Raw genomic sequence first — 9,995 nt, forward strand, 5'->3', positions numbered from 1 at the left:
ACACTGTAACTTTAATACTATTTACTGAGCATTACAAAGATAATGAGGATGGGTTTTTTTGTTGTTGTTGTTTTTACGATTAATTAAGTGACATGTTTAAAGCCCACTCATTAATGGAGAGAAGGCTCAAGAAGGAGCTTTATTGTCCAAGTATGTGTAGACTTATAAGGAATTAAGCTCACTGTATGTAACAGAATAGACAACAGACACTGACTGACATGACACACACAATTGCAACATAACAACAATATAACATATTTATATTTATGGTGCAATCGTGCATAGTGCAAAGCTTTAGGGATGAATAAGTAGTTACTTTAAGTGTTATTTGTACAGTATATGCAGTATACATATAAAACAACAACTATAAAAAAAAACCTCCAGTCATTGTAAACAACAAGATAATAAATGATAAAAAAAAATAATTTCAAGGCCCAAAGAAATATCTAGACTGAAAGCAAAGCCAAATGGGGTTGGCAGCTATTAATGTAGCTTGTTTTTTCCTTCCTTGGGCTGCTCTATGTGTGCTGTGAGACACTGGTAATTCTGACTTATTACAATATCCCTAGACTACCAGACCATTCAGTAATTTCCTTTGCTATTCAACTCTTTTTCTTTCTCATTTTGGCTCACGCGCTCTATGACTCTCAGGACTGGCTATAATGCTAGGTGTAATCACCCTCTATTAAGGCTTCTGTGATTGATTGGTGGCACCAAGAGACAGCAGTTATGCACACTTTGGAGGCTGTAGCCAACGATTTTCTCTTTTCCCCTAACGCATTTCTTCTTTTGGTCTGTGCGGCAATTTTCTGTGGAAATCTTGGTGGTGCTGCAGTTTTAAGTTGAATTCAAGTTTGGTGTTGTTCAGAAGCAGAACGATGTTTCTTAAGTTGCACATACTATTCCCTGCCTCTGTTTTCAGCTTCAGAAGTGATGTTCTCTCCGTTATCGCACACTGCTGTCCTCTCTGCCTCCTTGACCTCCATGTGTGACATTCACAAACTCCACTGATAGGCTAGAAGCCGCACACTATGATTATATTGCCATGAAGAACTCTTGGTGCTCGTACAGTAATAGCAAGGTGGAGAAGTAGTCCTGGCTGACTCTTTTGGGGCCTGAGAGGGCTTCAGGATGAGGCTTTAGGGACTTGTTGTGTAAAGAGGAAGCGATTTGCAGCGCAATCGCTCTGATCTTCAAAACCTCTCTGATCACACTCGCTGCTTCATACTTTGTCTTCTTTGTCATTGGGCTCTTTCATTTAGTCTCTCATTGCTCCTAACGTTAATTGAATTTGTACTGTAATGGTTGCTCATTTACCCTACTCATCTCTCTCCCATTACTCCTTTTATTACCTCCTCTTTTCATTTCTTTTACATTTTTACCCTCAGGTCAAAATATTGAAGGACCATTGGAGAGCCGCCGCTTCTATTTTAAAAATCCTGCTGACTAAATTGTGCACTCACAATAACAGCACCCATCCCTCTCACATTGTCTCTCTCTGTCTGCTTACGGTTTGTAGCACCCAGATACAGCCCACTCTCTGACCCAACAGACTGTAATAGGAACACTCTGCCCAGAAGGGAATTGTTGTTAATGCCTTTCAGCTGAAGTCCAGCAGCAAAATACTTCTTTAATTGCTTTCCCATAGCCCTCAGCTGCTGTGTGTTTCCTCACTGTGCACACTGGTACAAGTGGCAACGTAGAACAAAAGGCATAGTTATCCTACGGAGATCTGTACTGAATGTGGTTATGAGGCTTTCAAAGTTTGCGATATTCAGTTATTGACTACTTATAGATCTGAGTCTATGCTGATTTAAATATTTAAGTAAAGGATAGTGAATAAGGAAAAAAAGGGACCGCTTTAGCAAAAATATTGAATTTAACATCATCTCCAGATTTTAATCAAAGATTTGAGCAGAATTGTGTGAAAGAATGTAACATTAAAAATAACTAGTAGGTGAGAAGTAGTAAGAAGTGAGTAACCATTAAAGTTTGATCCCGACACAGTTGATAAAAATGTAAAACAATAAAAAACTCTTTTAAAAACACATTTATGGAAAGCAAGGGTCGAGAGGGAGACACCTCCTGTGAACGGTCCTCACTTCATGAGCGTGCTGTGGAGGAATGCACACATGATTTTTATTTATTTTGCTGGAATGAAAACACAAAGTTATCTTTAAAGATGTGAATTATGAGCTGCAGATGGAGGGAGGGAATACAGAGCACTGTAAGTCACCTAGATGACAGAGCGATCCTGGGCTCAGCCCATCTGTCACCATCTTTCTTCACTCTGAACTGACTGTAAAGCGCCGAAGGGGGATGTTTTTCTGTTTGTGTAATTTTACTTCAAACTGCATTTTAAAGTGAACACACAAAAAATAAAAACAGAGTACGAGATCACACCTTAGACTTTAGGCTTTTCAAAAATGAAGTTATTTAAAGATTTCTGGTTCGATCTGTCTTGAGTCTGCGGATGTATCCGTGATTCCCGCGGTGCTGATGCTGCGCTGAGTGGACAGCTGCTGAAGCAGCGTAGGCTATCAGGGTGCAGTTTACCTCAGATGTCAGTATGTGTCCACATCTATTTACTGGGGAGGAGGCTATAAAACTTTATAAAAGGAGTCCAATGTGAGTCCTCTTGTCATTGAAACCTTACCTCTTGTTTGTTTTCACTGCTGTTAGCTGTTAGCCTCTGGTAGCTGCTGTTAGGCTCCGATAGCCGCTGTTAGCCTCTTAGTTGCTTTTAGCAGGCAGTAGTGAAGCAATGTGGAAATGTAATTTTTATAAGAGACAAAGTGTTTTTTGAAGGATACTCAAGTTTAACATTAACTAGCATAACATTAACTTACAGCCAGCTGTTGCTGTTTAGCTGGCTTGTTGTCAGTTATCTGGAATTGTGAAGGTCACATGTCTAATCTGCTGACACTAACACGTCAATTATACTTCTGCGTCAGATCTACGTCATAGCTTGCGTCATAGCTTGCGTCATAGCTTGCGTCATAACTGGAACCTTATTTTAACCCTAAGCTACAACCATTTATGTACGTTTTTGAGCTAAGCATAGCCAAAAAGACAAGAAACAGGGGGAAATAGCTAACTTGGGTTTGTCCAAAGGTGGAAAACTGCCTTATTAGGACCTCTAAAGCTAATGAATATGTTATATCCTGTACTAAATGTTGAACCTAACAAATGCTTGAGTAAAAAAGAAATCTGTGTTTCTGGGTTGATTGTTATCGCTTTTACATCTTGACACAGGCCCATGCTAGCTGTTTCATCCAAGTTCAAGGTCTCCTTGTTCTAGCTGCATATTGATTTTTCAAACTCGAGCGTGGTATAAATCTCCGCCTTAGAAGAGATTACTAATATGCATATTTTCTAAAATGTCAAGCTTGTTTTCTTAATGACCTTATCATGTTTTCTCAAGGCTTTTTATGTAGGGCAAATTCTCATTAATAAAAAGCTTGCTGTCTATGGCACTTTCTTGACAGATTGCAGCCACATATGCAGGCAGATGCAGCACTGCTACATGAGAGCACTAGGGGTGCAACGATATTCGTATCGATATTGAACCGTTCGATACAGTGCTTTCGGTTCGGTACGCATATGTATCGAACAATACAACATTTGTAATTTATTTTATCAATTTTCCTTCTGACGATGCTGTCTGTGTTGAGCGCTCAGTGAATCTGTGTTCGACTACTCCGCCTAGGCTGCACTGTCCAGCGCAGATCCACTGAGCGCTCAACACAGACAGCATAGTCAGAAGGAAGAGCGCAGGGCACCTCCCCCACCCTCATTCAGATCTGGCGTTTGGAATTATTTTGGTTTTCATGTGACGTATGACCCTGAAGGTAAGCGAGTCATGGACTAAAGTAAAACAGTATGTTGGATGTGCCATGCAATGCTCAATTACATTGGTGTGAACTAGTGTGCTAGCGCAGTTAGCTCGTTAACGTGTTGGCCGTCTAGCCCCATGCACGGAGCGATCGGCGGTAGCTCGTTAACGGAGATTTGCCGTGTTGTGGCGTTAAGGTCATTTCAACGAGATTAACCTGAAAGCACTAGTGGGAACACAACGAATATGACTGCACATTTACACCGACATCATCCTAGTGCAAAGACAAGTGGAAGCAGACAAAAAAAGCAAGCATGCTACTAACTTTAGCCGAGTCATTTAGACAGCTGTTAGCACATGATTCTCCTTATGCTGCTGAGAATATAGCCCAGAAGAAGCGGATAGTATAGCTTTTATTTTGGAAAGAGCCATCTCTCTGTAATAAACTCTCTTTTCCAAAGATGAGTGATTCCTCAATCAGATACAGGGCTTGCAATATCGCTAGCCCGACGTCCCGGAGCTAGCGATTTTTTCAGTCGGGCTACCAAAATCTATCTCTGCCCTGCCCGTCGGGCTATTGTAGGAAAAATATATGTCAATGCTTTTGCATTCTTTCAGAAATGTAGCTGGGTAATTATGTCATTGGCATCGGTGAGCCACTGTCAATATGTGACATATTGAAGTCGCGTTTGAATTTGCGCTCGTTTTTTTGCTTTCACTTTGCAATCGTGCGAACTGTGTATAGAGAGCGACAGTACTGATCTGTGAGTGATGATAATTTGTGCACCAATTCCTCTGACATCGTCTTATTAATCGTTAGCTTACTATGCAAACATGACAAGTGAAATCTCCCGCAGCTTAAACATGTGAGAGGTTGATCGCGCAGAGAATCGCTGAGCTTATGTGAGTACGTGTGTAAAAGCATTTCAGTTCTGCTGAGCCAAATAAGACAGGTCAGGGTGAAGAAGTGACAGCCAAAGAAAAGCTTACCACAAAACGGAGAAGTTATGACAAATCAGACTATAAGGCAAAAAGAAAGTGCAGCTTTATGGTTTCATGGACAAAAGAATTTCTGTGGCTGCAATATGACGAGCTAAATAACCAGGGTTGCACATAAGTGGTCCGCAGGTGCGCATTCGCTGTCAAAATAAAAAACACGCACAAGGGTTAGGGTTAAATTTAAAAACTGTACTTTTGAGTTAAAATATATATTTATAATTTTAATAAATGACAAATTAAAAAGGCATGAACATTTTTTTGTATCGAAAAAATATCGAACCGTGACACCAAAGTATCGAACCGAACCGAACCGTGAATTTTGTGTATCGTTGCACCCCTAGAGAGCACCCAAAAATATTCAACTGCGTCACTTTAAATGTCAGTGTTTGTGAAAAATGAACGCATGAGCATATCTGGAGTGATAATCTGGATACCCATTTCCCTTGTAAACAGACAGAAAGATCTCCAGTGAAGGAAAACAAAACAAAAATCGCATCATGAAGAGTTCTGTTCGACTTGAAAGATTGCAAAAAGTAAGTGTGTCTTATGTCTCAGAGACAAACCAACTGTGTTGAGTGTGTCAGTAATGGCTACTTGTTTGCACTTGGTGGCTTTACTTCTCCTCAACTATATCAGAGGCTGATAGTAAGGCGATGAAAATTCTCAGGATGCATTTTCCAAGCAAACACAGAAGTGAGAAGGTAAAAGGGTAGAGAGAAAAGGTTTTGGACGTTGGAGTGCAGAGATGGGAAAAAGACAAGGGAGACTTGAGAATGCAATTAATTTTGAAGGACAAAGAGTTAAAGGACAGAGCAGCAAGAGAGGACAGAGATGAAGAACGGACAAGAAAGAAATCAAATAAGTCGGGGCAGGCTGGCGTGTCAGCGTAGCCTCTGATAAAGATGGGAAAAGGCAAAAGAGAAGAATGAAATGAAACAGGAGGTTTGAGGCAAAGATGATAAAATGAGCTCGAAGTACGCACGAACAAAAATGACAGCACATAAGTGGAGGAGAGAAAAGATGACGTTACAAGCATAATGATGGCATTTTAGCAAGTGAACAGCAGACACCAGTTTGATAAGAGGATAGAGGACAGTGTGTCATTTTTTTTCTGAAGACAGTAGAAAACAAAAGATTATGGATATTAGCATACTAATTATATATGAAAAGTCATATTTGATCCATTTATTGTCAAACTGATCCAGAAACACAGAGAAGGGTCAAGCTCATTTTCATGTAAAATACTTAATCACATCATACACTGTTTATACACTGTACTGTCTGACCTTATGGTTTCCCTCAGAATAAAAGCTTTGTGTTCAGTTATTAATAACAAAGTTCAGATCAAATGAGTTCCCTAGAAGCTTTCAGCATTGTTAATTGTTGTTTGGAGGTATTTACTGGTCACAGGCAGCATGGAGGAAACTTGGACGCCTTTTTGAGCACTGAATTTGCATCTGCAAGCCCAAATTAATAGCTGTAAGGCGCTTTAACCAGTCATTAGCACCAGCTAACAGCTATTTGATAATGAGCTACCGTACCATTTAAGAGCTGTCTGCAAGTTAAATGGCCTCTTATATATGTGTGTGTGTGTGTGTGTGTGTGTGTGTGTGTGTGTGTGTGTGTGTGAACTGCAAACCCTTTGGCTTTGCTAAACATACTTTTATGATTTCAGTTAAGGGACAGTCCATCGGTTTAGGTAATAATGGAGCACATTTGACACCAGCCATCCAGCTGTAGTCTTGTAGTCTTGAGTGGCAGTGCTGCAAATTGAATTCAGGTGTTATAGGAGCAGAACACATCACTGGCCAGAGAAGACACAAAAGCCTCCATAAGTGGATATAACCATGTATCTGTCTTTGTCACAAATACACACGCACACACTACACTTGCCATGTACAAACCTCTGTTTACTAAGTCATCAGCTATTTGCTCTATTCTAGCACCACCTATTGATTCTACTTCAGCTGTTCAGCACATGAAGTGTTGTAGAAGCGACACTATTGCATGGTTCATATTTCGTCAAAAACCGAGCTGAAGCATAAACCTTTTCCTCTCTCATGCCCATCACTTTTCTTGGAATTTCACTGAGTTCATTCTCAAATCACATGCATGCAAATGCTCTGAGCTTTTGTTATGCTAAAACTACTGATCCAGCCACCTGGACTTATAAACAGCTTAATGGGGTGGAGATAACTGAAACAGATGACTGCAAAATTAAATTTTACAACAGCAGATCAACAACATTTGCCTGAATAAAGTTCATATCAGACTCATACAGAGAGCTGAGTGTGGAGCAACATGAAAAATGGGAAGAGCTGCAGCTGTGCAGCACATATTGTGACACTTAACTTTAATCACATCACACAACCCGTCCAGCTTTGCCAATGGTTCACCTAAGTCAACTTTAGTACCTCAAATGCCTTAATCATTTTGCACAGAGCCAGCCATGTGCTGAAAAATGAAACCCCAGCAGCATTACACACAAGTTACACTTGTGTCATTAAAAGGTTAAACCACACCCTTGGATCGACTTTGATGGGAAGTCTAAATTGTAATGGGTGACACTTCATCCCAATTATGCAGTTTCTCTGAGCATCACCTGATTAAGTAGTTAATTGCATGACAGCAAAATTGTCCACAACTTCCAACTGGTTAAAGCACGGGGTCACAGGGGCGGCAGCGGAGGAGGGAGATTCATCCTAACAGCTCTGGACTAGAATAATTGTAACTCACTCTGAGCCCTAACTGAGTGTTTGGCTGTTCACAATCAAGTCTATTGATGCTCAGATGGGGAGACAAGGTGATTGAATTGCATTTGGTTAGCATTAGGTTGATTAACATTAATAAGTACCAACAGGTGAGAGAGAAAGCACAGCTACTCGTTGTTTTCCCCTCAAAAGCAGAAAAACTGAAAAATGTGCACAGTCTCCGTGCATCCATCCGTTTACGTTTAGGTGTAAATCTTTACAAACCTGTAGCCAAAAAAAAAAGTTTAAGATCACTAAAATAAAGCACTGAATCCACAGTCCTTCCAAAGGCCATCCTTGCGTTTTCATCCTTTCATGCACAGCACCTCGCTCTTGCTTCCAGACCTTTTACTTCAGTCCCTTCAAACGGGGCCGCACAAACAAGCAAATTTGGCGCTTGCTTGCCTGCCTGTCTGTCTCCAACCACACAGACAGGACAGATAGACGGGACAGACAGGCAGCGTGCGGAATGATGAATAAATAACTTATCTCAGTTGCTCAGAAAGAAGCCAGACACATTTCCAACCCAGCCTAATTCACTGCAGGGCACCACATATCTCAGCCTGCCTGTCTGCACGTATCTCTTCACTGCTGTCTCTCTCATTCGGGCCGTCTCTCTCTCTCTCTCTTTGACAGCCTGACACTGTGTTTGTTGCTATTCTTGTCTTCCTCTGTACTGCGCAGTGTGCGTGTGTGTGCGTGTGTGTGTCACAGTTGTATATGCTGAGAAACTCACACATCAACTCATTGAAGCCACTCAGCATCGCCTCTAATAAAAACCCACGCTTTTTCTTCAATCACGGTTACGAAAACAGAAAGGAATCCCCAGAAGAAGACTCTCAATATAACTGCAGACATCCTCACACAGCCACTTGAGTTTCTGCGCTTTTGCTGCCACTGTTGGAAGCGTTCAGTAGCGACTTCGACTTCATTTTTGAACGGGACTTGTGGCCTGTTGGGTCCGTGAAGGAATGCCTATTTTGCCCCCTTCATGAATGTGCTAATATAATCAATATGAAGGGAAATGTTTTTGGGGGTTTTTAGTAGCGTGTAACATTTTCACAGGAGGACAGATGAGAAGAAGGAAGCCTTGGGTGGAATTGCTTCATGAAAATATAACTCACAGTCAGCAGTCCTGTCTGAAAGTAAAAATATAGACACTGTGGTCTCTTGGTGCGGTTAATGCACCAAGTGTTTCTTATTTCCTCTTCGGATAAGTGTTACTTTTTAATGCTCGTTACAGTGTATATTCACAAGTGGGTTCATTGTGCTGCTGTGGGGAACGTACCAGATGCCTCACCATTTTGGCTCAGTTAATTTCTCTGAAGAGAAGCGGGATCCTGTATGGATACACGGCGGTGTCGCGCGAGTGTGGATGTATAAAAGTGCGTGTCTGACGTAAAAAGATCCGTCTGCAAAACACTTCGTCACATATATCTGGCTGCAAATAGGAAGACACGTCGGGAGGAGCTGCCTTATGTACGCAGTTTGTAGTTAAGCAATGAAAATCCATTTACATATTTCCAATGAGTCACCAGAGAGCGTACAATCTGAAGAAGTTTGTTGTGGTATTTTTGTGGCATATTAATTTAGGATTTAAGCTGGGGAAGCCCAGGCTTTTCTTCATGGGAAATGCATGAAATCCTTACAAGAGGCTATCATAGCTGATAAAGACTCTTTTCTCTCTTTTATTGAATTTTTCAACCGTTTAATAGAGAAAGGAGCAAGTGCGCAAAACATTTTGCAATATTTTTATTTATTCACTCATTAAAATTATTCTCATCTAATCTTTTTATTTATTTATTATTATTATTATTATTATTATTATTATTATTATTAAGATGTAAACATTTCCCCCACAGCCAATATGCTAAAAATGCATTTATAACATTAACCTTAGGAGCACGCAATGCAAATCCAGTTCATATGACATAAACCGCCAAGCAAAGATTCCTCATCAGTACAATTAAAATGGGGCTTAAATTAGTCCCCAAACCCCGCGGGTAAACTGAGTGACTAAACCCAAGCACCATCCTCTATTATCCTCACCAACCTTTGCGCTTTTTTTGGAGAACAAGTTGAGAAAAACAAAAAAGTTATAGAAGAAAAAAATCTGTCCGTGACTTACCTCACTTCAACTGACTTGAGGCTGCAGCCCGAGTGACACAATAAGATGCTGAGGAGAATCACAAACGTCTTTCTCAGAGAAGTCCTTCCACCGAGAATGACTCCCAGCTTTTTGCGCTCCTATTTAACGCAGCGCCAATAAAAACTTTTTTTTTCAGATCCACGGATATAAATGCCATTATAAAATCAATCAAATGCTTCTACAGCTTTCCCCACATGTCTACCTTTTAATTATGAGAAGAATTAATGATCTGCGGTGCGCGCGGGAGAGGAGTGTGGAGCAG

General features: G+C 40.7%; 1 protein-coding gene across 1 annotated transcript in view; it reads right to left on the minus strand.

Moving 5' to 3' along the window:
* calcr (calcitonin receptor) overlaps positions 1 to 9,745 on the minus strand; it is a 60,913-nt gene extending 51,168 nt beyond the window's left edge. Inside the window, exon 1 of the mRNA XM_085347053.1 lies at positions 9,713 to 9,745. The gene's annotated coding sequence lies outside the window, so the exon portion shown is untranslated. The remainder of the gene's footprint in view (positions 1 to 9,712) is intronic.
* Between the last annotated feature and the right edge of the window lie 250 nt (positions 9,746 to 9,995).

This window comes from Diplotaxodon limnothrissa, linkage group LG22 (assembly GCF_057381915.1).
Source record: "Diplotaxodon limnothrissa isolate DT_005_m linkage group LG22, D_limnothrissa_male_GT1.1, whole genome shotgun sequence".
NCBI classification, from domain to species: Eukaryota; Metazoa; Chordata; class Actinopteri; order Cichliformes; family Cichlidae; genus Diplotaxodon; species Diplotaxodon limnothrissa.